General features: G+C 48.6%; 1 protein-coding gene across 4 annotated transcripts in view; it reads left to right on the forward strand.

Annotated features, from left to right (window-relative positions):
- RBM33 (RNA binding motif protein 33) overlaps positions 1–27516 on the forward strand; it is a 667388-nt gene that overhangs the window by 573790 nt on the left and 66082 nt on the right. For 2 of the 4 annotated variants that reach the window (XR_013601648.1, XR_013601647.1), the window contains exon 18: positions 1798–1954. The exons of the other annotated variants lie outside the window; for them this stretch is intronic. The gene's annotated coding sequence lies outside the window, so the exon portion shown is untranslated. The remainder of the gene's footprint in view (positions 1–1797; positions 1955–27516) is intronic. 4 annotated transcript variants of the gene reach the window in all.

Genomic DNA, 27516 nt, shown 5'->3' on the forward strand with positions numbered 1-27516 from the left:
TTCCCCCAGACTCCATCTGGAGATACGCCACCCCCTGAAAAAGAGACCTGCATATCGATGCAGCAGGCAAACCGGTTTTGGCTCCAGCATCTAACCAGTGGGGTATTGCCACCTCCTCGGCCCTTCTAGTGTGCTATGATAGAGCCCACTGGGATGAAATAGAAGAGTTGTTACAACAGCTCCCTGAGGAGCATCGTAAAAAGGGGCAGAAGGTTGTGGCAGTGGGCCAAGCCATCGCTAATAACTATCAGATGTGCCTTAGGTGCAGCAGACAAAGTCAAACGAGAAATAAACACCAGTGCCCTCCTCGGGCATCATGCTTGGCTCAGGTATTCCGACTTTAAGCAAGAAGTGCAACAAGCAGTCTTTAATAAGCCCTTTGACAAGGAATATCTTTGTGGTCCTTAGGTGGACACCAACCCAGATAAAATAAAGAAAAATACAGAGAAAGCTAAGGCCATGGGTGCCTTGCAGACGAATACATCTAGACGTTTCTTTCGTCGTTCAGGGTACAGAGGCGGATATAAATCCTCAAACCGACTTCTCCACTTCCAGAAGCAGGGCCAATCCACCTTCTCCAAAGGTTTTTTCAGGGGCTCCCTTAAAGGTGGTAACTCTTTCGACACATTCATCAAGTCCTTCGGCCAGAGTATAAAAAGGGTTTCCTAGGACTTCCTATGCTTTGTAGCATTTTACAGACATTTCCATGAAGTGAATTAACTCTTGTTCAGCTGTTGTTACTATCATGCAATATCTAATAACAAACGGTTGTACCATACACCAAACCTATTCATTCGTGATCGATGCATTTTATTTTGCTGCAGGTCTAAATTACAAATTTTGGTTGACAACCTTTCCGATATAGTATCCACCTTTGAGTATTTTGCGTGATGGGGCCTCATTTTTTGTAACAACAATAGAAGCATGTAACCACTGTTTGAATTTTGTACCACGGCCTTACAAGTTTTACTGGTGGCACTTTATTTCCAAAAAAATAAAAGCCCTTAAGATCAGTTATGTACTCTGGTCTATTTATACTGGGCTTTGGTATTGTCACGGATCAACTATGTGTAAGGTATTCCTTTTGTATGTTAAATTGAGAAATGATTTTATAGCATATTTGCTCTCTTCTTAATGCTGCTTATAATGATAAGCATTCCTGATGGCAGCGTCCTAAGTGGCTAGATCAATTTGGGTTCTCTAAGTTTTCAACCTTATTACACTCTCATTTGCCGCAATACAGTTTTTCAAACTGTATGTTGTAGTAAGACTCTATTTCGCGGCAAGAAATAAACGTTATGCTATTTTGTGTTTTTGGTTTATTATGTAGTCAATTTAGCACTGCACCTTTTTCTCACTAGGGTCACAGGTTTAATATTAACAAGTGAATTTTGGGTTGTCAAGCCTGAGGTCCCCATAACATTTAGAAGTCTACAAATAGTAAAATACAATTCTTCGCTTTGAATAAAAAGGGTAATACTTGGTATGTGGTACAAAAGCAAGCTAGTTTGAATTATTTGTTTTTGTTGTTTTTTTATTCTGTAGGTCAGCACGATCTATCGATTAAAACAAAAAGGGTCTAATATGTGAAGGGATTGCCAGTGTTACATTTTTGCTTTAACATTACAACACAGTTGTGAATGGGGGAGGAAATGGACACAATCCATTTTTTATATAAAGAACAAGATTAATAAAGCAGCTTACATTAAGATTGTACGTGAAAAAATTAATGTAGATAATTTGTAAACCCAGAATAGTAAACAGTTACACATACTAGTTACATATTTATCTATTTAGTCCTGCAGGCGAACACAGAAAAAATAATGTTTGAGCCATGGACTAATTGGAGTCAGCTGTAGATATTTGGAGAATCCTTTTTTTTGTTCCTGCGTGTTTTATTTTTCCTGGTAGAATATTTTGTTAATTGAGGACAAGAAGTAGCATGCTCTGCATCGTAAGTAGATCTGTAAATTACAAATGGATTATCTTTGTCAGCAAAATACCAAATGTAAGGTTTTAAGTGCATCTCCTCCTCTTCTCCTTCAACTATTTTCCTTGTTTACTTTTCACTTCTCAGCTAAAAAGCATTTTGCAGTCAAAAGCATATACTTTGAGATGACTGGTGTACTCTAATGCATTTCTTCAGCACATTTTTAAAGGGTGTTTTTTGCTGTTTATCATTGCTTCTGTGGCTACTTTCTCATTCATGTGATTTAGTATTATTTACCTTTCAATAAGTATCAGTCACAATGACCGATTCAAAATATGATAAGCAATTGGTAATGTTAGAAAAATGTCAAACAGGTTTGTCAATATATTAAGCTTTCATTTTGGAAACAATAGTCTGATTTCTCCAGCATTGAATCGTTCATAGATTCACATGCTTTAATCATTCCTCATCATTAGACTGTGAATGCCCATTAACTTTAAATTGCTGCAAACCCTGTTAAAACTTTCATAAGGTCAACCGCAACTTTTGCTAAGAACCACATCCACCTTCTCTGAAATAACCCAAACTTCGTCCACTGTGATGGAAGAGCTGAGCTCTCCACTCCCTAGATGCAACCATAGCTCAGATTTCTACTGCATGTCCTATGTGAAGGAATCCCTAGATAGAAATATTTGTTAGTCTGGAAGGCTGCGGCACAGAGGAATTGTTCACAGTTAGTGTGCTTGCATGGTATGTGTAGGAATGTCGATAAAATCATTTCTTTTTTTCTACCATCCCTCTTTGTACTGTTTGACAAAATAACTGGTTGAAAAGATTCCCTTCTCACAAGTACATATCATATCATATCAGAACAAATGCCAAATCTTTATACTCACTTCATGTTGGTGAGTCATTGGTGGGAACTGTTGTCTCACTGTAGGAGCGCTGAAAAGGTGACAAGACAACCCACTTAACAAAATAGAATACTGCTAATATCAATAGCAGCCATGTTGCCCAATCCTATATTTGACTGGATCTGGAAACTTTAACCTCTGCGTGTTGGAAGGTGGCAATGTGTGGCTGCACACTGACAAAGTTCCACTCTGGCAGTGACATGCAGGGCCTATAATGACTCCATTACTGGCCCCCAAAAGCAAAAGGTATACCACTGTGCACATTCCTAGACTTGGATCTTTTTAAGCTGTAGAGTCCAGTCATAGAATGAGGAGAAACTGGTCAGAAATCTGAGGATACAAAGAGTCTCTCCAGACAGAGCGTTAAAGAAGGTAAGTAACTTGTTCTTCTGACAGAGATTTCTAGCAGTAGATTCCTCACTTTTTGAGTAGATACCAAAGCAGTACCTATTTGGAGATGGACCTGTGAATGGACTTAATGAAAAAGTCCTTCAAAACAGTGCGGGCAAAATGTCCCTTTCTGCAATGCTGACTGTCCAGATAATTGTGCTTCGTCAATGTATGGCAGGATGTCCACATAACTTTAGGCCACAGGCACACCCCAAACCAGGATCCATGAGTCGCCAAGCTGGACTCCCCGTCACCCTGGTTTGAAGCATAACTGTCACAGGCACTAGGGCCCAGCCATACAAGTGAGCTAGCATTTTAATCAGGCAAGTTGAAGAACACTGAGTAGTAGCAATTTTGTGAATCTCTGCATATTCTGGAGCTTACTTCTGAAACTAAAGACAAATTGCTATTTATGACAAAGTTTGAGATTTTCAGGGCCTTGTGGGTAAGAATCGTTTGTGAGATCCATGTGAGGCACAACACCCTGGACTCCCCTGAGTGTCTAGTTTTCAAAAATGTCTGGATTTGGTGGGTTTCCATGAGTGGCCACTAAGCCTGAGTCCAAATACCACAGCTACCACTGTTGCTAAATCGGGTAGTTTTTTTAATGAGAAATGTTAATGTATCCACATTATGTTTTGGACCCTATCATGTCTGGGGTACTGTGCCTACCTGCACAAGTGAGATACCATTTTTATTGAGAGGCTTGGAGGAACTCTAGTTGGTAGGAAATGTTTGGCTGCCTACAAATTCCAGAATTTTCCATAACAGAAATGTGAGGAAAATGCATGCATGTCACCCCACCCTGGATGCCCCTCGTTTGAGGAAGGGCCATAAATCCACACCTATGCACATTGCAAAAAAAGGGTTGGTTTTTAGTGAAAAAATGTGATGTGTCCATGGTACTTTTTAGGCCTTATCCTGCCATGTTCACTATGCCTACTCACACTGGTGATATACTGTTGTTATTGGGATACATGTGGGAACACAGAATAGTAGAAAATATGTTATTACCAATTGGATTTCTCTGCATTTGTGCTTGCCAGTGTGTTAGACATTTTGAAAATGTCCTCTGAATCAAATGCTAATACGGCTACCAATAGATTTAGACATGTGCAAATAACAGCTGCTCCTAAACTCAGTATCAGGTGTGCATTTATAAATACATAGTTTTTTTTGGTTAATGCCATTATCTGAAAGAGACTGTAGTTACAGATTCCTTACATTTAGAATTGTCCCCAGGCGTCAGACTGGATCCGGACATTTTTTCTTTAGCGGTACCCAGGCACGTCAGTAAGTGGCGTCGGTCGACTCTGCATCCGTCGTCTGCATCGTGTCTGCCGGGATGACGTTGCAGTGTCTATTGCATCAGTTCTTGCTTTTTGTGCGTCAGCCTAGTGCAGATCTGTAGGGAGCTTACCCCTTAGTCAAATTTTGACTAACCGTTTTTTACTTTTTGTGGACGCCTTTTTTGAGTCTTATACTCCAGGTGCATGATGGATGTCCCTTCGTCAAACGCTGATGTCCATCATGGATCCGCATCTCGTGTGCCTCTGGTGCCTGGAGCGTGACCATGACCCGAAGTCTTGCACTAACTGTCGGACCATGAACCCGAAGTCTTTGCGGGAGCGGTCCCAAAAGCTTTTGGAGGCCCTGCAGTCGTTCCACGCCAATCGATGTCTTGGCCGAGAGGAAGGTCTCGGAGCCAGCATCCCCATTCGTCTTCCAAGTCTTTGCACTCCTCAGGTAAGTCTAAGCACGAGAAAAATGCGAAGAAGCATTGACTTTCTTCGCCTTCGCTCTGTCGGCCGATGCGAAGCAGGACTCTGAACGTCGTCGCTCTCCAGCTCCGTCCTCGTATCCTGCTTCTGGACCGCTCCGCGCTTCCCTACTTTTATCAGAGCCGAATCGTCCCCTGCCCAGCTTTGAGCTTTCTACGAAGCGCTTCACAGAATCTTTGGGCAACCTGACTCTGCCAGCACGCCTTCGGGCCCCGCGGACTTTGCTAAGGGCAGTCTGCTCCGGCACCAGAGGGCCCCTGAGGATCCAGGCCTGGATCCGGATCAGCGCCAGTCAACCTCACGGTACCTTCCCAGTTGCCGATTCCAGTGACGACACCCCTGACGGTTGCACCCCGAACCGGCATTGACCCCAGCCTCACCCTTGACTTGGACACATCGCAGGAAGGTACCTTCATACCCGTTTATTCCTGGTGTTCCTTTCCACCCTGAGTGGCCACCAGAGGAGGGTGAGGAGGACTGGGAGGTGTCTGTGGACTCTTTGGCAGACCAGCATGAACAGCCGGACTGGCAAGAGGAACTGGGTGATGCTAGTGGTTTGGATACCTCCCCAGACCTTGGCATGCTCCCCCCCCCCCCTACTGTGGCTACGAAGGTGGTAGCTTCCTACGCAGTGGTGTTGCAAAGGGCAGCTGTTGCCTTGTGCCCTGAGCTTCCTACAGTGGCTGTCCGGACTATCCTCTTGACAGAGGTGCTTCAACCAGAGTGGCCTCTTTGCAGCCCCTTCTGCATTTGAATGAAAAGCCCTCACAGATGTCCTTCTGGGCGCTTGGTCCAAGCCCGGCACAGCGGCACCTTTGGACAGGATGATTGCCCAGTGCCACCGTCTGGCCCCAGTGACCCACTTTTCCTCGCTCAATACCCGACCCAGAGAGCTTGGTGGTCCAAGCCTCGTCCTCTAATGGCGCATTCCCTACTGCTCCCCCAAATAGCAAATCCAAGAAGCTGGACAACCTTGGGAACACCACATGCCTCTGGGGCAGTTATACCCATACGGTGTGGGGTACGGTTGCGCAAGTGCTGCCACAGTGCTCGGAGGCGGCCCAGGCCATTCTCACCCGTGTAGTGGCCCTTCTGCATCTCTACCCTTAGAGACGCAGCTAAGTTCGCCATCAGATGTGGGCTGGATACCGCTGACTCTCTGGGCAGAAAGATTTCCACGTCATTAGCCTTGAGGCACTACGCCTGGTTGAGGACATCTTGTTTCTCTGGGGATGCCCAATCCACCTTACTGGACATGCCTTTTGATGTCCTCGCAGCAACCTCACAGCCCATGCAGTTTGCTTTTTGCCCCTTTCGTGTCTACGGAAGGGGTGCCCCACCACGTTCGACACTGACCAGCCACCGTCCCACGCAAGCTTCCCAGCCTCTGCGTGGCCGTGGGACCCAGCGACGCAGGTATGGGGGCCAGCAGGTGGGCCAGTCCACCCATAGGCCCTTGCAGCAACCTCCAAGCCCTTCTAGTCTGACCTTTCAGGGCCACCAGTGGGCGGCAGGGTACGCCATCACTTCTCACTGACAAAATATCACGTTAGACAGGTGGGTTTTGCAGATAGTCCGAAGGGGCTACTCCCTCCCCTTAGAGACTACCCCTCCCCTTCGAGACTACCCCTCCCTCAATGCCACCATCTTTCCATCCCATGTCGGAGGATCATGTGGCCATTCTCCGCCAGGAAGTTGCAGGTCTCTTGGCCAAGGGAGCTACCGAAAGGGTCCCTGTGCCAGAAGTAGGTCGAGGTTGTTACTCCCACTACTTTCTGGTACCCAGGAAGGACAAAGGCCTGCATCCCATCTTAGACCGCATGACCCTCAACCGCTTTCTCTGGAAGGAGAAGTTCAAGTTGCTCACGTTGGCTCGGGTCCTGTCTCCTCTCGACCCTGAAGACTGGAAAGTAGCGTCGGACTTGCAAGACGCATACTTCCATACTCCCATCTTGCCATCCCACAGGTGTTACCTACGGTTCATGGTAGGCCACGAGCATTTTCAGTTCACCGTGCTCCCCTTTGGCCGTACCAGCGCCCCTCAGGTGTTCCTCAAAGTGATGGCAGTGTTTGCAGCTCATCTGAGCAGATCAGGGATTCCAGTCTTCCCCTATCTCGACGACTGGCTGTTGAAGGCGGGATCGCCCCAGGCTTAGTTTCCCACCGCCAGACTATGGCGGACCTCCTGCACTCACTGGGGTTCGCTATCAACGTGCCGAAGTCACACCTGACTCCCTCTCAGAAGCTCCTTTTCATCAGAGCAGTTCTGAACACAGCGCAGTTTCAGGCTTATCCTCCCGAGCAGCGAGTCCGGGATATTAGGGCTATTATACTGATGTTTCAGCCTCTATCCCGGATTTCAGTGAGAATTACCCAGAGGCTGCTTGGCTTTATGGCCTCCTTCATCCTGCTGGTGGATCATGCCAGGTGGAATATCCAGGCTCTGGATGGATGGATGGATGGATGGATGGATGGATAGGTTTTTATATAGCGCAATATCACCGCCAGGTCTCAAAGCGCTTTGCATTGGGAAACCCGTCCTGGTTTTTCCCTGTGAGATAGCCCCTACTGGGTATCCCCAAGGTGAAAGCCAGGCATCCCGCCGCGGGGGGCCGTAGTGGAGATTAAGCAAGCTATTGCCCAGAGCTGCAGAGTGTGAACCTGTGATTCGAGTAGGCACCGAAGCGAGAATTACCGAGTCCGTGGACATTTTGGGCTCAAGACCCTGCCGCGTCGGGAATTGAACCCTGGTCCCGGGTCTGATCTCAGCGTCCGGGTCTGCCTCCTCTAACCAGTGAGCCACACTACAGAGCCAGGCTCTGCAGTAGGACCCGAAGTTCCGGTGGGCGCAACATGAGGGGAATCTTCCCGACTACGGACAGATCTCGGAGGGAACTGTGTAACAACACCAGTGGTGACTAACAAACCAAGCGTCAGTCAGAGGCAGATCCCTCTCCATTCCCCAACCAGACCTCACGGTGGTGACAGATGCAACATTCCTGGGGGGGGGAGAAGAGTCGGAGATCAGAGGCGTTTGGTCCTCAGCAGAGTCCGGGCTCCATATCAACCTGCTAGAGCTCCGGGTGATTCATTTGGCACTGAAGGCATTCCTTCCTCCTCTCAAAGGGAAGGTAGTGCAGGTGTTCACAGACAACACTACCGCCATGTGGTACTGCAACAAGCAGGGTGGGTGGAGTTGTAGACCCTTTGTCAATATGCTCATCGTCTATGGATATGGCTGGAACATCAGGGCATGTCCCTGGTGGTTCAATGCCTGGCAGGTTCTCTGCACGCCATGGTAGATGAACTCAGCCGCCAGTGCCTGGTAGATCACAAATGGTGTCTTCACTCGGAGGTGGTGCAAGGTCTCTTTCCGTGGTAGGGAGAGTCTTCATTAGATCTATTTGCCACCGAAGGGAACGTGCAATGTCAGCAATTCTGCGCGTTGGAATTCCCATGGTGGCACTCGCTCTGCTACGCTTTTCATCATGAGTGGACCTGCGGCCTCCTGTACGCCTTTCAATCTGTACCACTTCTGCCCCGAGTGCTGAAAAAGATCAAGCGCGGCCAGGCTCAAGCCATTCTTGTGGCTCCACACTTAGCACTAAGAGTCTGGTACCCAGAGCATGGGTTTATTCCTCCGATCAGACTGCCCCTTCGGGTGGATCTTCTGTCGAAATAGCAGGGGACGGTCGTCCACCTAAACCTGTCCATCCACCACCTCCTTGCGTGGAGATTGAGCGGCGACAGTTGACAGCTTTAGACCTTCCTCCTGTAATGTCATCCTGGCAGCCAGCCGTCCCTCCACTAAAACGGTATACGCCTGCAGACGGAACAAGTTTGTGGCATGGTGCCCAGCAAAGGCTGTGGATCCCCTTTCTGCCCCTCTTTCGGCGGTTCTCTTGCATGTACTTTCTTTGACCCAGCAGGGCTCTGCCCTAGGCACTCTTAAAGGCCAACTTCCGGACAGATCTGCCTTTCTTCGCCTTCATGATCAGCCTTATTTTCAGGTCCCCTATTGTAAATAGATTTCTAAAGGGCATTACTCACCTTTTTCCTCCTTCACTGTTCGTAATGCCCAAGTGAGACTTGAACCTGGTCTTAACCTTTCTTATGTGATCTCCCTTCAACCCTCTTCACTATTGTCCTCTCATACTCCTTACACTGTCTGAAGACAGCTTTCCTTGTTGCAATCACCTCTGCTCTCAGGGTGAGTGAGCTTCATGCTTTGCCTTCAAAACTTCCTTTTCTTGGACCCAAAACGTGTGCTGTCTTTCTATCTCGACTGCAGCTAAGATTTCCGGGTGAACGATCAACTCTTTGTTGGTTATGTGGGGGCCACGAATGGCCAGGCTGTACAAAAACGCACCATCACTCGATGGGTTGTCCTATGCATTAAAATCTACTACTCCTTGGCCAAGAAGGAAGCCCCAGTGGGACTACGTGCCCACTACACCAGGGCAACGTCAGCTACTACTGCCTTGGGCGTGAAGTCCCACTCCTTGACATCTGTCCGGCGCCCACGTGGGCATCTCTGCACATGTTCACCAAACATTGCCTGGACAGCCAAGTCCGGAGAGACGGCTACTTCGGCCGCTCTTTTCTCCAGGACTTTCTAGTGAGAACTTAGTCTGCAGACCCACCTTCGGGGTTGGCATTGCTGGGGCATCTATTCTAAGGTATGGAGTCTCTAACTACAGTCTCTTTCATATGAACCAGTTACTTACCTTTGGTAACGATGTATTAGTAAGAGACATATGTAGTTATAGATTCCTTACCGCCCCAGCCATCCTTTCCGTTCTGCAAACTGACGTCTAGGGATAGGGACTTCTTTTCAGGGCCCTAGTTATGTGCACCAGTGGTCAGAGTCTTGCATGGCTCTGCGCCTCTGTCATGGAAAGTTGTGTCAGAACTGACATTAGCATGCAGGGGCAGCGTCAAAATAGACACCGCAACGTCATCCAGGGGAACACAACGCCGATGACTGACGCGCAGGGGTACTGCTAAAGAAAAAATCTCCGGATCCAGTCGGACGCCTGAAGGTCATTCTAAAGGTAAGAAATCTAGAACTACATATGTCTCTTACAGATGCATCTTCACCAAAGGTACTTTGTTCTTTAGGAAAAAAAGACTTTTTGCCGAGCAATTTTTCCTGTAATCCCAAAAAGAAAAGAAAAAAATGTACATTGTTCGCTCAAGTGGAATCCACTATTCCTGGGTACCTATTGAATCGCTAGGATGGTGAAAAAAATGAACATACATTTGGCATGGATACCTTATGTGGAAAAATGTCATGGAAGCCCAAGCACTTACTACCCCAAATAGCCAAAAAAGGGCTCGGATTGTGGTGAAAAAGCGTCACCAGTTAATAGGTTGGTAGGAAATCGGACCTCTGAATACAAATGATTCATTGATGTTGATCGTAAGGATGATTTATGGGGGAAACGTGAAGTAGCAGTCAATGTTTTGATCTCTATTACAATTAAAATGTATGACCATGTCTTTGCTTAGGGAGATTACATTGACCCCTAAGAAAGTAGAGACTATAATGAGAAAGCTGGACTGGGGTAATTCTCTATACCTGAAATTGTAAATGCATCTAGTCTTTTGCATACGTATGCAGATTTAAGGTATAGTGGAGTTTGAGCAAGCTCCAAAGACTGAATCATGTAGGCGCAAGGCGACAATACCCCTCATACCTGGCAACATTGGCCTACTCTATATGGGCAAAATATTTGTCCTGTTTACCAGTCATACCTTATTGATCTTAAAAATAAGGCTGCTGGTCTAAAATTCTTTTAAATTGGTTTCTCTTTCTGCGAGGGTCATGTTTTTGAAATTAAAGCTTCTAAGACAAAAATCTATGCCATTCAACCAACTGAGATCTTTCCAAGATCACTTAGCCCTGCAGGATATGCCCCTTTAAAATGCATGTGTGTTTGATTACCTGGGGATTAAACTTCTTTACAGTTTGCCCTAGTGCTCACAAATACTCAATAACTAATTGACCTCCTTTCGTAGAGCTATTGCTTCTAACAATATCACCAAGATATTTGCAGCCTGTGCTATTTTACCAATAATAGAGGTATTATGAGCTCAGGCATTGACCTCTGTATCTTACAGTTCAGGCACCTGGAGCTATGCGAATAGGAGCACATTAATTGTCACACACAACTGTTTTAGAAAATCTCGACTGAAACGGCTAACGATTTTACGTACCATTCCAGTGGTACTGGATTTGGTCTAAAAAAATATTGAACAATTTGCAAATCTCAGACCACTTTTGTATGTGGTACACATCTGATTGAAATATGCTTTGTGACTCTACAAAAAAGCCTTGCACAAGATTCTACATATGAAGATTCCAAGTATGATATGTTGAATTTGCCATAGACATTGTTGACTTGAAGTATTGGGCATATGTGAACTTCAAACCAATCCTGATTCTTTACACTAAATAGAGGAAAACGTTTAAACGGGGTATTGGGATTTTGTAATAAAAAGTGCCTTGCTTTTGCATCTTAAGATGACCCTGTTGAGACCTTTGGGGATTTAAAATCTACATTAGTTATTTATATCAAATGGAAAGCCCTGTAGCGAAAATATTAGAAATTAATTTCAGGCTAGGCATTTTGTCAATAGCTTTGACATACCATCATTGGTCATAAGTGAGTAGTGTTTCAATATACTGTTTTATTTGACCTGGAAATGAGGAACCTGAGACCCATGTTTTATTTTTTTTCCTGTCTGCCGTAAGAATAGTTTGAAATGGATTCTTCCGACATGATGATATATGGTAGGCATTTTTTTATTTTAGGTATTTCTTAAGGATGTTTATATACATATTTGCGTATTTTGCCTATTTATCTAAATGATAATGACGCATCTGGTATTTTAACTGATGTATACCAATGAACGGTATAACATTTTTTGTATGTTTGATCGGTTTTTCAAGTCACTTGCACAAATAAGGAAACTGATTTCAGAACATAATCAGACTGCAGACCAAGAGATCCTGCATCGACCTAGAAGATGCAGAGCCCGGTACTATGGGGAGGGCAGTAGGCCCAGCCGTTCACTTGCTCGTAAGATTTCCATGCAAGGGGACAGGAACATATTGTTGAGATGTTACATGGGGACGATGTCACGCGGTTCTCCACATCGGAAATTAGTTAGGTTTTTCTAGATTTCTACACAAAATTATATTGGGCTAGACCCTCGGTGAGTGATGCGGAGGTCTCTAGCTACTTGGAGGATTTTGCACTTGGGTGGCTTTCCGATGGACAGCGGAAGTACTTGACACAGCTCTTTGATGTTGATGATGTCAAAGAAGCCATAATGTCCCTCCCTACATGCAAAGCTTCGGGCCTGGATGGGTTGCCCAGTAAGTTTTATAAGGCGTATGTTGATGATTTGTCACCTAGTCTATTTGATGTTTATGCTGAAGCATATGAGACGGGTGTGCTACCTCCCACTCTGAGAGAGCTACATATTGTTACACTTCTAAAGCCTACGAAGGAGGCAAATAAATGAGAGTCCTATATGCCATTGTCTTTGATAAATATTGCCACTAAGATCCTGGCAAAAATAATTGCAAATAGATTGCAGCCACTAATTCCCAATCTGATCCTCCCTGATCAGTCGGGATTTGTCCCTAAGCGGTCATCCGCCAACAATCTACGGACTATTTTTACAGTTGCGCATCTTGAGTCTGACCTTCCACCAGTTGCGGTGCTGCTGGATGCGGCAAAAGAGTTTGACTCCTTGCAATGGAGGCATATGTTTGTGGTATTCCAGAGAATGGGTATTCCGCCTTTTTTTCTGAAATGGGTGCATCTATTATATGCGAATCCGGCGGCGCGGTTGCAGGTCAATGGATGGGTTTCAGATGCATTCCCAATAAACAGGGGCACTAGTCAGGGTTGCCCCCTCTCCCCGATGCTTTTCTCATTGGCTTGAGCCTCTTGCCTGTAAGATCTGGCAAAAACAAGCAGATGCCGCTCTAAAGTTTAGACAGCGTCCGTTGGCCATCTCACTATGGTGGATGACATGATGCTGTACATCTGTGAAGCGGCCACCTATCTCCCGGCTATATTGTTGGAATATGTACATTTCGAGAGGTTTTCAGGTTAAGGAATACATTGGGCAAAGTCCATAGTGTTCCCGCTGACTGTACCCGAGAGACTGCCTTGGAATTCCCACTTTCCTGGTCAAGTGACCCGGATACACAGGGATCCGGAGGTGGTTATGACTATGAATTACGGGCGGGCCATCACTAAAATCATTGAACGGGTATCCATCTGGGCCCGGTTGCCACTTTCGCTTGTAGATAGGATCGCAGTAGTAACAATTACTGTATTGGCCAAACTTCTATATCCATTAGTGAATATTCCACTACGCTTGAATGTGGCTTTTTTTTTATACACTACAGTCCTACCTTTTGGAGATGGTTTGGGCAGGTAAACAGCCAAGATGCAGTTGGAACACGTTAAGGCTACCATTTGACTGAGGCTGGTTTGAGGTGCCTGATCTGCGCTTGTATTACATATGTGAACAAATAATACTCCTTAGCACACATGATAATTTAAATAACACAAGTATGTAACGTGTTTCCACAAGAAGATGCAATAATGAACAGAAAGTAAGTATTCTTTGTTGGTCACTTTATTCAGTGTAAATTTTCCCGGAAGTTCTTAGCCAACACGTGTTCCGTCGTAATAGGGAAGTCGTCCCACGACTTTCTCAAGGCTGTGTATTTATAAAAAGAACAAAGAAAACTGTATGTATATTGGGGCTTTCACCTCAGTACCATTAAATACAAAACTGCCCATACTGCAGTAGTAAAGCGAAAGACAACAAAATCAGTGAGTATCAAGTTAGGTGTGAGTTAATGATGAGAGAAAACCCATTAAGGCAAATACCCTATTAGCATAGAGCTGTAGAGGCAGATACTGTGCACTTGTAACTGCAATGGTCCTGATGGGCGGGAGTGTGCCACTAGGAAGGAGATTAATCCGGCCAAGTGCACTGCCTGGGCTGGGACTTCCCTTGCTAAGCGTGCACGGCTGGAGTATATATATGCCCCTGATCTGCTGAATGCTGCACATCCAGGAATTTCTGCGGCCCAGGAACGTGGGGCTCTAACGGTATTATAGGAGGCAGGGGTGACCATGCTTGGCAACATGTACCTGAATGACTCCTTTCTGTCTCTCGCTGATTTTCAGGCAGCCCAAGCGCTTCTACTAATTTATATAAAAGGATAATGTCTCTATCCGTTTCTGTACATATCCTGCTTGCAGGACATACCCCTTGGGCCCAGCTGGATGTAATTCTCAACTTGATCAATTAAAAAAGCTCAGCAATAACCCTTGAATGGCCAGAGGCTGACTGGCTCCAATGTAGAAAACCAAGTGGACATTGTGGGATGTCTTTTGCTGCCCAAGAAAACAAAAATATACAAAGAGTGTCATGGATGGAGTACTTGAATTAATCTCGGCCACGGGTGGGCCGCATTCCAGTCCATCATTATTTTGGACACCATGCAAACTCAGTTTTGACCCGGCTATATGCAAATTAGTCTTAAATCTGCTCCAGTGTGAACAGTCCAGTCCGGACTGCCAAGCCAGGGTCTCTCTGCACCAAAACACAAGCAACTCAAGACTGGTTTTGCCCTACTATGGGCTCATCAGCCAGATATAGTCTGGATTCAATAACCTATTGTGTATGAGACCCACGTCTGAGAATACCGTCCAACCTAGGACGACACACTAAAGTATACAAAAAAGTGATGGATGGAATTCTTGAATTAATTTCAGTCACCGGTAATTACTCGGGACGCTTCCCGGTCCATCGTTATTTTGAGCACCATGCCACCTCAGTTTTGACCCCGCTATATGCAAATCAGTGTTGACCCTGCTTCAATGGGAACAGTCAAGCCCGAGCTGCCTAGGAAAACAAGCAACCCTAAGAGTAAGATGTACTTTGGAATGCAATGAGTGGTTCCCTCCAGAAGTGTTGATACACTTTAAATCCTAGTGGTTCTTTGACTTCAGCCCTGCTGCTACTGTTTCCAAGTAGGATGTTCAGTTCAGAGGTCGCCCTTTGGCTTGAAAAAGGTCTTAACACCATTGCAGAGACTGCTACAAGAGGCAGGATATTTTTGCAGCCTCTTCTGAATGTTCATAATGCAGAGAACATACTAGACGGCTGAGAAAAAGAATTGCTGCTGCTGCAAACAGAACAGAAAAGGAGGTCGATGAGCTGTTGTGTAAAGAACCTGCCTTATTAAAGTCCTGATCATGATTCTAGCTGTCTCATGCTCTGCAGTGTTAAGCTTTGACCTGCAAAGGTTGACTAGATAGGAGGCTGGTTAAGCCCACCCAGCCTGATGCAAAACTATAACCAGAGCTACTCATAGCAAGCGCAGAGAGGGAGAAGAGGCCATAGAGTTAGACTGCGGAAGAAGTACAGGTTGCTGAAGACCTATCTACCCTGCTGGTAGTTATGTGCGTTAATTGACTGTGCCAGTGGAAATCAACCCTTGGAGGCCTGTAAACTAACTTGCCAGTACTGATGGACCATTCCCAGTGACCACAAGTGGTTTACCCCTGTTGTTAGTGGTGCCCAGTTTGGTAGGGCACATGAGCCTGTGAGCTGGTACCTTCATTCGGCACCATGTCCTGTGGTGAAAGCTCCTTACCACAATGGAAGAAAGTAACCATCACTATGGCGATGTAGCCAATTGAACTGTGATCTATGATGCAAGCAAGCAAAGTGATGTCAATAACCCTAGAATATTTACTTGAATGGAGTCACCCAGTGTGTGGTAGACTGAGTGCAGATGGGAGACTGCAACTCTCCCTTATGCAAGAAGACTTCACTCCATATTGAGCATGACTTTAGAGATGGAGAGGGCAGGAGCCAACACGTAAAAATATCTATGGGAACACCACTGGCAGATCTCCCTGGCCCCTCTATAGAGAGTCCATTTGCATCAAAGATCCTGATAGAAGGTGCCCCATTTAAGGGCACTCTAAATAGGATAACACAGCTACTTGCAGCATAGCCAGCTCTTGCACTAACGGGATAGTAAAAGTCCAAGCGACACCCAGCAGTTAGAAAGGAAGTGGCAAAGTGCCATCACCCAGATCTCTTCTCAGAACTCCTGCTCACCTACTTTATTACTTCATAAACCTACCGGTCTTGAGTTCCACAGGCCTGGTTCAGGGAGCTGAATGTGTTGCAAAAGGAACTAGTCTGGGATGGTGGTAGACGCCTACCTCTTTAGACCTACTGCGACGCCATATGACTGAGTGGGGGACTAGGAGTCCCGGGCTTTTAAATTTTCTTCTTATCAGCGAATCTGCAATGATTGGCCAGGTGGCTGGTGGGAATTCAGGTGGAGGAGATAGGGAAGTTCTCCTTGGTAGGGCACTCCACAGTTGGAAGGCAGCGGCAAACAAATCAAAGTAATACACACCCTGCGCACCTGCCCTGACCTTGGTGGGGCTTCCCAAGGCCAGAGGGGCTATTCTACAGATAGAAGACAGCAGGAATGCACCAGAGTAGGGATTGAGCAATAGAGGTTTGTTACAAAAAGGGAGCCCTTCGCACACTAGAGGCATTGATGGAGAAGAGCCTGCCGGGAACACAATTTGTGTCATAAGCTGGGCTCCAGAGGGTGCTGCTCCAGTTGTTGGGTTGTGCACATGCACCCTTGGTCAGACCCTCCTCATCTTTCGTGCGGGGTGCAAGTTAATAACCTGAATCTAGAAGACACTGTCAAAGAACCTCATTGATCCTGCATCCTTGCGAACTAAATGGGAAAACTCGCTGTACAGGAGTTCAAAGGTGAGGAATAGGAGCAAAACGTAGAGCAGGTGCGCATGGTGTCCAGGAACACTAGATTCAAGTACACCCAGTTTCACTATCTCCACACAACATATCTCACTATCCACAGGATTCATGTAATGATACAAACTCACACCATATGATGTGCCTGTTGCTCACTATTAGACAATGATTTTTCTGGGGCAGTTCTGGGCCAAGGTGATCCAGGACATGAAACGTGCACCAGCTAGGCGAAACCTGTTGACCATGGAAATCCATTTGCTGGGCTTATTACCCAGACAACCATGTAAAAAAGGTGTGAATTAGAATCTGGTGTGCTGGTGGTAGCCCGCAAGGACATAGCACTGCACTGGTGGTCAACAGAAGGCCAACCTCATTGGTGATGGCACAGAACGGGAGTGAGCTGAGCGGTGGCGGAATGGACTGCTCTACCGGCAGAGGAGATGATGGGTGTGTCGATGACCAATTGCAGAGCTGTGGCTAGAAGTATAAATTGTGAACAACTGATTGACTGTGAGTGAGAGCTAACTGGTTGCACCACTGGGGCTCTTGGAAGCCAAAGACTAGTGCGCCACAGACACTGAACTGGGCAGATGATGCAGCAATAATCGACCATGAGGAGAATAGGCATTGCCGTTAAACCCAGGGAGTGCTCTTAGGATATAGCAAATTTATAGGCATGAAATTATTGCACTGAACATATGCATACACAGACTATTGAATATTCTAAAATTGTAATCCGTTAATGATCACAGGAAAATAAGCGATGTAATGGGGGAGGTGCCATCCCTTGCCAGTGTAATGGGGGAGCTGTAATGAAGGTAGTGACTTACTTTATAATTTGGTTGTATTGTTCATGTACTTGAAATGCTCTGCGGCTACACAAAATGTCCCAATAAAAGTAGATTTACGAAAATAATCCCTACAAAATCTATGCACAGCATGTGAATCCAGAAAATATTCACGCTGCAAAATGTATAGTTTCTTACCGATTGGTGTAGCTTTGCAGCTTGAAGAATTTTCTGGATTCACTAGCGAACCCACCCTCCTTCACCAAAGACAAGTGAAGAGAAAGAAGAAAAAAAGAATCTGAAGATGGCAACCAAAGGTGGAAGCATCCGGAGGAAGCATGACGACGTCACAAGGGGACACCAAATGGTGGTACGTCGATGCCCACCAACAGAAAAAGAAAAGAAATACAACAATTAAAGACCCAACCACTAGATGGCTGAATAATGCGCAGAATGTAAATCCTGAAAATTCTTCATGCTGCAAAACTAGTCTTACAGATAAGACACTATATGTTATGTTGCGGGTCAGAAAGATAAGTAGAAGATTATAAAACCCGGGCTACTGAAATGTGGAGTATCCACTTTGGAGAAAATAAGTAAAGGGAACCTTTGTTTGCCAAAAACTTGTGTCAAACAGTGATGTATAGGAAACATTCAGTCTCAAACCAGACTAATGCCACTGCACCATACACAACTAGATGTGTTACCTACTTCACAAGAAAAGTAATACTTTTAGGATAATTGACATTTGACTCAAGTTATTTATATTCTTATTGGTTTTAGAATATTAACACAGGTTGGGCAACAAATCTAGCAGCACCATTTAGAATTTATTAATTATATAGGCTTAAGTGAGTTTAAAGTTAAAACAGTCATAATCTATTGATTGACTCTTTGCTGAATTAACCTATAACATCAAACACGTAAACGCTTCCTAGAGATTTCCATTAAAAGGTCACCCTGTAGCCACAATCTCAGCCGACGAATAACAGGACTGACAATAACTTAATATTCATCCAGGGACCTGTCATTCATTCAGCAAGTTTTCCTCCGCATCATAAACGCAAATTAAAACAGAGATCCTCAAAATTCACTATTAAAAATGTGTAGCAAATCTACAGCATTACAGGATATCTCTTCAGCAACATAGATAAATGCTGGTGGTATTTGGGCTATGTAGCGCTGCAGCTGCACTCTTTTAAGTCAGATTCATCATCCCGCTAGGTCCAAAGAATATCATAAGTAATATTAACAAGAAGGCTTCATATGAGGGTTGCACTGACCACATCAAGACCAGAGTAATTTACCCGTGTTCATGTACTGTGTAATTCAGTTTAGTCAGGGTTACATTCAGAAGGGTATTCTCAAAGCTAATTTTGAATTGCCTCTAAGAACCATACTCCTTGAAGTTAACATTAGTGACCTTCCCTATATTTCTTCCGTGTGACTATGGTTTATCATAACTTATTTTTGTTTCATTACAGTCCTTGCTGATTAACTTTCATAACCCTATACATGAAGGCATTTAGCTATTCCATGGTATACCCCCATCAATTCCTCATAATACAAAATCAAAGTTTGTGATGAGAAGAATTAAAGTAACATAATTTTTTTAATAAAGGATGTAGCACTAAAAATATTAAGTTCATACTCACATTTTCGATCTCTCATAAAGTCATTTGACTAGCCTTTGTATTTTTTGTCTTTATCCACAAGACCAAATGCATTTTCTTATTTTAAGTTCATTATTTATTTCACTGATGTTCCACGTCAATATCTGTATGAGGCATAAGTGCTGTAGATACACATGCTTTTCATACTCTTGCCATCTAGTGTTGGGTCCGGATGTTTCCAAGTTGTTTTTCTCCTCCTTTCGGTAATAGTGCGCATAGGCATCGACTCCATTGTTAGATTTTCTTTCCGCCATCGGGTTTGGACGTGTATTGCTGCGCTTCGGTTCAAAACTGTCCTTCGGGTTCCCCTCTGTGCTCAATCAACTGTACCCTCAACAGTATTGTTATCGTACATGTTTCCCTCTCGCCGTGTATCAATTTAATCCAGAAAGTGTCCATCTTTGGTCGAGAACACCGTGGGCGGCCTTCAGGCCTAGCTGTGACGGTCTAGCCTTCTGCCGATGGAGCGGAATCCGTTTCAATTCTGTCCTCAGTGCCACTCGAAGTACCCTCGCACTGATCTACTGATCTAAGTATTCAACTTGTGCCTCTCACCGGAGCACAAGGAAAAATATTGTGAGACTCGTCGTTTGTTTCGATCGAAAAAGGCCCTTTTGGATTGTCTAGCTCGATGACGAGAAATGTTGCGCCAAAGTACTCAACCTACTTCGGATATCTTCGGAGAAAAACCCGCACATGAAGCAGTGACAGCTGCAGAAGGAGAGGGGGCCCTCTCGGTCCCAGAATCGCATTCAGACTTAGGAATCGAAATGGAGTCCGACATTCCAACAGGACAGGGTACCATGAGTACTAAAGCCCACCTACCACATAAACTCTCTTCCACTAAACATAAGGCTTCAGCACCACCTCTTCCTTCGGGCCTTTGTCAGCACCGAGACGATATGTCCGACGCCCAGTACTCGGGCCCGGCACAGAAACAAATAGTCAAGCCTTCCGGCGCTGGATTGAGTCTAGACCGATCATCTTCGGATCCGAAACATTCCGCTGCAAAATACAAATCTGGTTCGGAACCAAAACCTTCCGCTTCGAAGGATAAAAGGGACAAGTCCTGTTAGGCACCGAAATCAAAACAAGATCTCCCCGATCCACCGGAACTGATCTTGGATGCCATGAATGATAGATTAGACCAGAAAAATACTGGACAGATTTTAGCTAATATTCCTTCAAAAAGGAAAATCTGAAAGAAAGACGTTAGTGATAGATTCCTTACCTTAGAATTAATCCCAGGCGTCAGACTGGACCTGGAAAGTTTTCGTCAGAGATACCCCTGCGCGTTGGAAGGTGGCATTGTGCGGCTCCACGTCCATCGTTGGCGTCGTGGTCACTAAGATGACGTAGCGGCAGCTACTTAGACGCTGCCCTCGCGCGCTGACCTCAGATCTTTCTTTCTCCGTGCCTGCAAGTGCAGATCCGGAGAGAGCGGTACCCCCGAGTCACTTTTTGACTGAGTTTTTCTAGGCCTTTTGTCTCTGTTTTTTTTAGTTATTCGACTCCTGGTGCCGTAGGGATGCCCGGTTTCAATTCCTGCGGGGAATATCATCGTATGTTGTTTGTGACTGACCCGCACCGAGTGTCTCTCTACTGCTTGGGGCGCGACCAGGACTGCCGGGCCATGGCGCCTGAAGACTTTGCGGGAGTGGTCCCGAAAGTTGCTTGAAGTCTGGCAGTCTGCTCCGCGCCAATCAAGGTCACTGTCCCGTGGGAGGTTGAGGGACTGGTTGCGGAGCCACCACCATCGTTCGTCAGGAACGAAGTCTTCGTACTCGGGGTCAGGTTAGCCAAAGCATCACAAGAAGCCGAAGATGCGCTATCGCTCCCCGACTTAACATCACGCGACAAGGCTGAGGGTGTGGGTGGTGCCACCCTCGCTGCTCCGGCGGAGCCTACGCAGTCGCCATCTGCCTACCTGCCCTCCCCGGGTCCGTCGGGCCCTGACTGGGGGCCCTCGTTCTGCATTGTCGGCAGCTCCAGCATCGCTGTCGGCTCCGGCACCAGCGTTGCAGGGCCCCCAAGAATCCAGGCCTGGATCCCGGTCGACGCCGGTTGACCTCGTGACACCTTCATCAACGTCGACCCCACCAGCACCACTTCCGACGTAGCCCGTGCCCCCGGACGACATTGTTCCCGGTTTCAACCCTGATGTGGACACGGCGCCGGAACGGCGTCCCTTGATGCAGATTCCAACACCGATGGGGTCTTTCTACCCCAAAGTCCAGCCTCCTTATTTTCGGCCTGTACATCAGCCTTCGGAGGAAGGGGAGGACTGTGAGTTTGACCGGGACTGGGCAGAGGGATTGGGGGATGCCAGTGGTTTGGATACCTCTCCTGACCGTAGCATGCTATCTCCTCCTACAGTGGCTACGGAGGAGTGTGCCAGGTACGCTGAGGTGTTGCATAGGGCAGCCGAGGCTCCCCACTTCCAACTCCCTACAGTGGCCATCAGGACTGACCTCCTGACAGAAGTGCTTCAGCCGGCAGCTACCTCTACGGAGCTACTTCTGCCTTTTAATGTGCACTTTCTGACTTTATTTTGGGCACCTGTTCCAGGCCCAACACAGGGGCTCCTGTGGATAGGAATGTGGCCGGACGCCATTGCCCGGGTCTCGGTGACCCCATTTTTCCTTCCCCAACAGCTTTCCCCTGACAGCTTGGCTGTCCAAGCCTCTGCGTCCTCAATCGCATTACCTTCCCCACCGGGAATCCAAGAAACTGGAACAGTTCGGTAAGAAAAAAAGTTTTTCCACCAGTTTAGGGCTGCAGTCTGTGAACACTTCATGCCTCTTGGGCCGTTATTCCCAGTCTGTGTGGGATATGGGGGCGCAAGTGCTGCCTCAGTGTCCGGAGGAGGCCGGACACTGCTCTCTCAAGCTATTACTGAGGGGAGAGACGCAGCGAAGTTCACAATTCAATGTGGCCTTGACACCGCCGACTCGCTGGGTTGGGCGATTTCCACGACAGTGGCGCTCCGTCGCCACGCCTGGTTGAGGACTACTGGCTTCTCTGGGGATGTCCAGAACACCCTGATAAACATGCCCTTAGATGGCGTTCGCATTTTTGGCAACAAAGCAAACAGTGCTTTGGAGCTCTTTAAGGACTCGTGAGCTACTGACAAGTCCTTGGGCCTTTCCGCCACGCGCCCTCCTCCGCCTTCTGCTTTTCGCTCCTTTGGTGGCCACAGAAGGGGCGCCCAACACGTTCACTTCAGAACCACACGCCTGCACAGCAACAGTCTCAGCGAGGAGGAGGAAACCGCCGAGGCGGGTCAGGGGGCCAGCGGGCAGGTCAGTCCACCTCCACCCCGGCCACCACTGCCTCCAAACCTTCCTAGTCCGGTCTTTCAGGCCCATCAACGTCAGTGGGCAGCAGGATCCGCCATCTCCTCCCTCGCTGGCGCACCATCACTTTGGACAGGTGGGGTTTACAAATAGTCCGAAGGGGCTACTCCCTCCCCTTCGAGACTACCCCTCCAGCCTTGTTACCCGAGTACCACCGCATGTCGGGGGATCACTTGGCACTTCTTCAACAGGAAGTCGCGGCCCTCTTGGCCAAGGGGGCCATCAAGCACGTTTCTGCGCCGGAAGTGGGGCCTGGTTGTTATTCCCACTACTTTCTGGTGCCCAAGAAGGACAAGGGCCTGCGTCCTATCTTGGACCTCAGGGATGTCAATTGCTTCCTCCGGAAGGAGAAGTTCAAGATGTTAACTCTGGCTCAGGTCTTGTCTGCCCTCGACCCTGGAGACTGGATGGTGGCGTTGGACGTGCAGGGTGCATATTTCCACATTCCCGTCCTGCCGGCCCACAGGAGTTACCTGCGGTTCACTGTAGGCCACGAGCTCTTTAAGTTTACAGTGCTCCCCTTGGGCCTTACCAGCGCCCCTCGGGTGTTCACCAAAGTGATGGCGGTGGTCGCAGCTCATCTGCGTAACTCAGGGGTTCTAGTCTCCCCCCATCTGGATGATTGGCTGTTGAAGGCAGGCTTGCCCCGGACAGTCGTCTTCAACCTCCAGAATAAGGCCAATCTCCTGCATTTGCTGGGGTTCTCCATCAATGTGCCGAAGTTGCACCTGATTCCCTCTCAGAAGCTCCTCTTCATCAGAGTGGTTCTGGATAAGACACACTTTCGGGCCTATCCTCACGAACGGTGAGTCCAGGATATTCAGGCTATGATTCCGATCTTTCAGCCTCTATCCTGGGTTTCAGTCAGGATGACCCTGAGGCTGCTGGGCCTCATGGCCTCCTGAAGTTCCAGTGGGCACATCATCAGGGGAACCTGTCCGATTACGTCCAGATCTCGGAGGGCACTGCACTTCAGCTGCAGTGGTGGCTCACAAACCGGCATTGCGTCAATGGCAGATCTCTTTCCCTTCCCCAACTGGAGCACACATTGGTGACGGATGCGACCCTCCTGGGATGGGGGGGCCACATGGGAGAGGCGGAGTTTAGAGGCCTCTGGTCTGGACTTCAACTTGGTTCTTACATATTTAATGTGCGCTCCTTTTGAGCCTCTGCACAACTGTCCTCTTCGTCTCAACTCTGAAGACTGCTTTCCTTGTTGCCATTACCTCTACTTGGAGAGTGGGTGAGCTCCAGGCTCTTTCTTGTAAATCCCCCCTTCTGTCTGTCCATCCGGACAAGGTTGTGTTCAGAATACGTCCATCCTTTCTGCCAAAGGTTGTCACTGCCTTTCACATCGGACAGACCATCACTTTGCCCACCTTCTTCCTGCCTCCGCATCCTTCCTTAGAAGAAGATAGGCTCCACCTTCTGGACCCAAAACGTGCGCTCTCATTTTACCTGATCGCACGCAACAGTTCCGGGTGGATGATCAGTGCTTTGTTGGCTACGTTGGTACCAAGAAATGTTGGGCCATACACAAGAGGACTATCTCCAGATGGGTCGTCTTGTGTATTAAAGCCTGTTATTCTCTGGCAAAGAAGAAACCTCCTGTGGGGCTGCATGCCCATTCTACATGGGCAACGGCTGCCACTACGGCATTGGGCCGTTCTGTTCTCAGGGACTTTCTGGTGTGATCTTGGTTCGCAGACCCACCACCAGGTTGTTATTGCTGGGGTATCTATCCTAAGGTAAGGAATCTATCACCAACGTGTTTCTTTCAGATGCACAAGTTACTTACCTTTGGTAACGATATATCTGTAAGAAACATAGGTTAGTGATAGATTCCTTACCGTCCCATCCATCCTCCCCGTTCTGCGAATTGATTTCTAGGGTTACGGTCATCCCTTTCAGGGCCCAGGTTTCAATGCATCAGTGGTCAGTATCTTGCATGGCTATGCTGATGAAAACTTTCCGGATCCAGTCTGACTCCTGGGGGTAATTTTAAGGTAAGGAATCTATCACTAACTAATGTTTCTTACAGATATATATAGTTACTGAAGGTAAGTAACTTGTGTATCTGAAAGAAACAGGTTAGTATTAGATTCCTTACCTTAGAATATCCCCAGGCGTCAGTCTGGATCCGGAAACTTTTGCGTAGCAGTACCCCTGCGCGTCGGTAGGCGTCGTCTGCAGGCGTCCCCTGCGGCTCCGCGTCGTCGGCGTCGTGCGCCGTGATGACGTCGCTGGAGTATATAGACGCCGCCTCCGCGCGCTGACGTCAGTTCTTCTTTTTTCCGCGCCAGTTAGCGCAGATCCGAAGAGCAGTACTCCGGTCTTTTGACCAAGTGTTTGTAAAACTTAATCTTTCTACGGTGCCGGTAGGATGCCTGGGTTTAAGAGCTGCGACGAGTGCGACCGCATGATGTCGGTCACCGACCACCATCGACTCTGCCTCCGGTGTCTGGGCGCGGACCACGACGTGGAGTCCTGCGTCGACTGTCGGGCCTTGACTGGAAAAGCTAGGCGGGAGCGGTCCCGCAAGCTTCTCGAGCTCCGAGTGTCGGCCCGCGTCGAGAGCGGTCCCGGTCCGGTCGGAGGTCGAGGGAGCGGTCGAGGGAACGATCGCGGAGCCGCCATGGGCGCTCCGGGAGTCGCCACCATTCCTCCGGTTCGTCAGGTAAGCACAAGAAGTCGGGGCGTCGCCATCGCACCCCCGACTCCCCCCGACTCCCCCCGACGCCCGCGTGCTGCGGCCGGGGGCTCGGGTGACCCCACCCCCACGGGCCCGCGTGGGTCGCCGACGCCGTCTACCCCATACCCGTCGGTCCCTGGGGAAGGCGCGTCGCGTGAGGAGATAGAGGCCTTCCTCATTGCTATGAGGGCGAGGTCTCCTCCGGCGGGCCCTTCGGCGCCTGCGGGGCCGTCGGTCCCGTCTGGGGGCCCGAGCGGTTCGGGTGCTTCTGCTCCGACGCCGCCGGTGGCTCCGGTCCCGGCGCCGCTGGGTCCCTCAGGTTCGTCGCCGGCTGGTCTCCCGGCCTCTCCGGCGTCGGTTCCTTTGGGCCAACCCGTGGTACCGCCTCCGCGTAGTGCGGCGACTCCGCCGTCGGCTCCGGCCGGCGTCGGGTCCCCGGCGCCGCGCGGCGCCACCCCCCTTTCCTCCCCGACTCCGGACACGGAGTCGGACCGGCGTCGGCCGACGCCGGATCCGACGCCGATGGGGCCCGTTGACCCCGATGTCTATATCGTCGACCCAGAATATGGGTATGATGAGGATGAGTATGGTGAGGGTTGGGAGGGGTCTGAGGACCCTTTATCCCGTGCCTGCCAGTATGATGTGGACTGGGTAGGTGATCTGGGCGATGCCAGTGGCCTGGACGAGTCGCCCAACCCTGGGTTTGTCTCCCCGTCCCCGGTGGCGTCCGAGGCAGGTGCTGCCTATTCGGTGGTCCTGATGAGGGCTGCCAAGGCCTTACACCTTGAGCTCCCCGTCGCGAAGGTCAAACCAAACATTCTGACCGAAGTGTTTAAACCGCAGTCATGCCCCCAGGAGCCTCTGCTGCCGTTTAATGAGGCCCTGACGGATGTCCTTTTGGGCACCTGGTCCAGGCCCGCTTCCGGTGCACCGGTTGACCGGAATGTGGCAAGGCGTCACCGTCCATGCTCGGACGACCCGGCCTTTTTGTCCACCCATCCCTCCCCGGAGAGTCTGGTGATCCAGGCCTCCACTTCGCAGTCCGCATTTCCTTCGGCTCCGCCCGATCGGGAATCAAAGCGGTATGACCAGTTTGGTAAAAAGGTCTTTTCCTCTTTGAGCGCGGGACTGCGGTCTTGTAATACCGCGTGCCTCTTGGGCCGCTACACCCACTCCCTGTGGGACACGGTCGAAGAGTGTTTGCCGCAATGCCCCCAGGAAGTGCGGGACAAGCTTACCCGGGCCTTGGTTGAAGGACGGGATGCGGCGCGGTACTCGATCCGTTGTGGTCTGGACACGACCGACTCCCTGGGACGGGCCATGTCCACGACGGTGGCGATTCGTCGCCATGCTTGGCTGAGATCTGCCAACTTCTCGCCAGACGTCCAAAATACACTCATGGACATGCCATTTGATGGCAGTCGCCTGTTTGGTGACAAAGCGGACCACGCGCTGGAGCGCTTCAAGGACTCCAGGGTCACGGCCAAGTCCTTGGGTCTTTCGACCCAGCGCCAGCAGACGGGTTCGTTTCGCCCCTTTCGTGGCCAAGGGAGGGGCGGTCCCACACGTGCTGCCAGCCACGCGCCGCAGAACGCTCCCCAGCGCGGTGGCGGCCGTGGTTTCCGCCGTGGTGGCGGTAGAGGCCAGCGGCGAGGTCAGTCCACGCCTCCCCCCGCTGCTGCATCCAAGCCTTCCTAGTCCGAGCTTTCGGGCTCACGTGACGCCAGTGGGTGGCAGGGTTCGCCATCACCACTCCCGCTGGCGCGCGATAACGTCGGACAGGTGGGTGCTGCAGCTCGTTCGAAGGGGCTACGCCCTCCCCTTCGAGTCCACTCCTCCAGCCATCCCACCGCAGAACCACCGTGTGTCGGGGGACCACTTGACACTTCTGCAGGAGGAAGTTACGGCCCTCTTGGCCAAGGGGGCCATCGAGCGCGTTCCTGGGCCAGAAGTAGGGTGTAGTTGCTACTCCCACTACTTTCTGGTGCCCAAGAAGGACAAAGGAGGCCTGCGTCCTATCTTGGACCTACGGAACGTCAACGGCTTCCTCCGGAAGGAGAAGTTCAAGATGTTGACTTTGGCTCAGGTCTTGGCTGCTCTAGACCCTCAAGACTGGATGGTAGCGTTGGACTTGCAGGA

The sequence above is a fragment of the Lissotriton helveticus genome, chromosome 10 (assembly GCF_964261635.1).
Source record: "Lissotriton helveticus chromosome 10, aLisHel1.1, whole genome shotgun sequence".
In the NCBI taxonomy this organism is placed as follows: domain Eukaryota; kingdom Metazoa; phylum Chordata; class Amphibia; order Caudata; family Salamandridae; genus Lissotriton; species Lissotriton helveticus.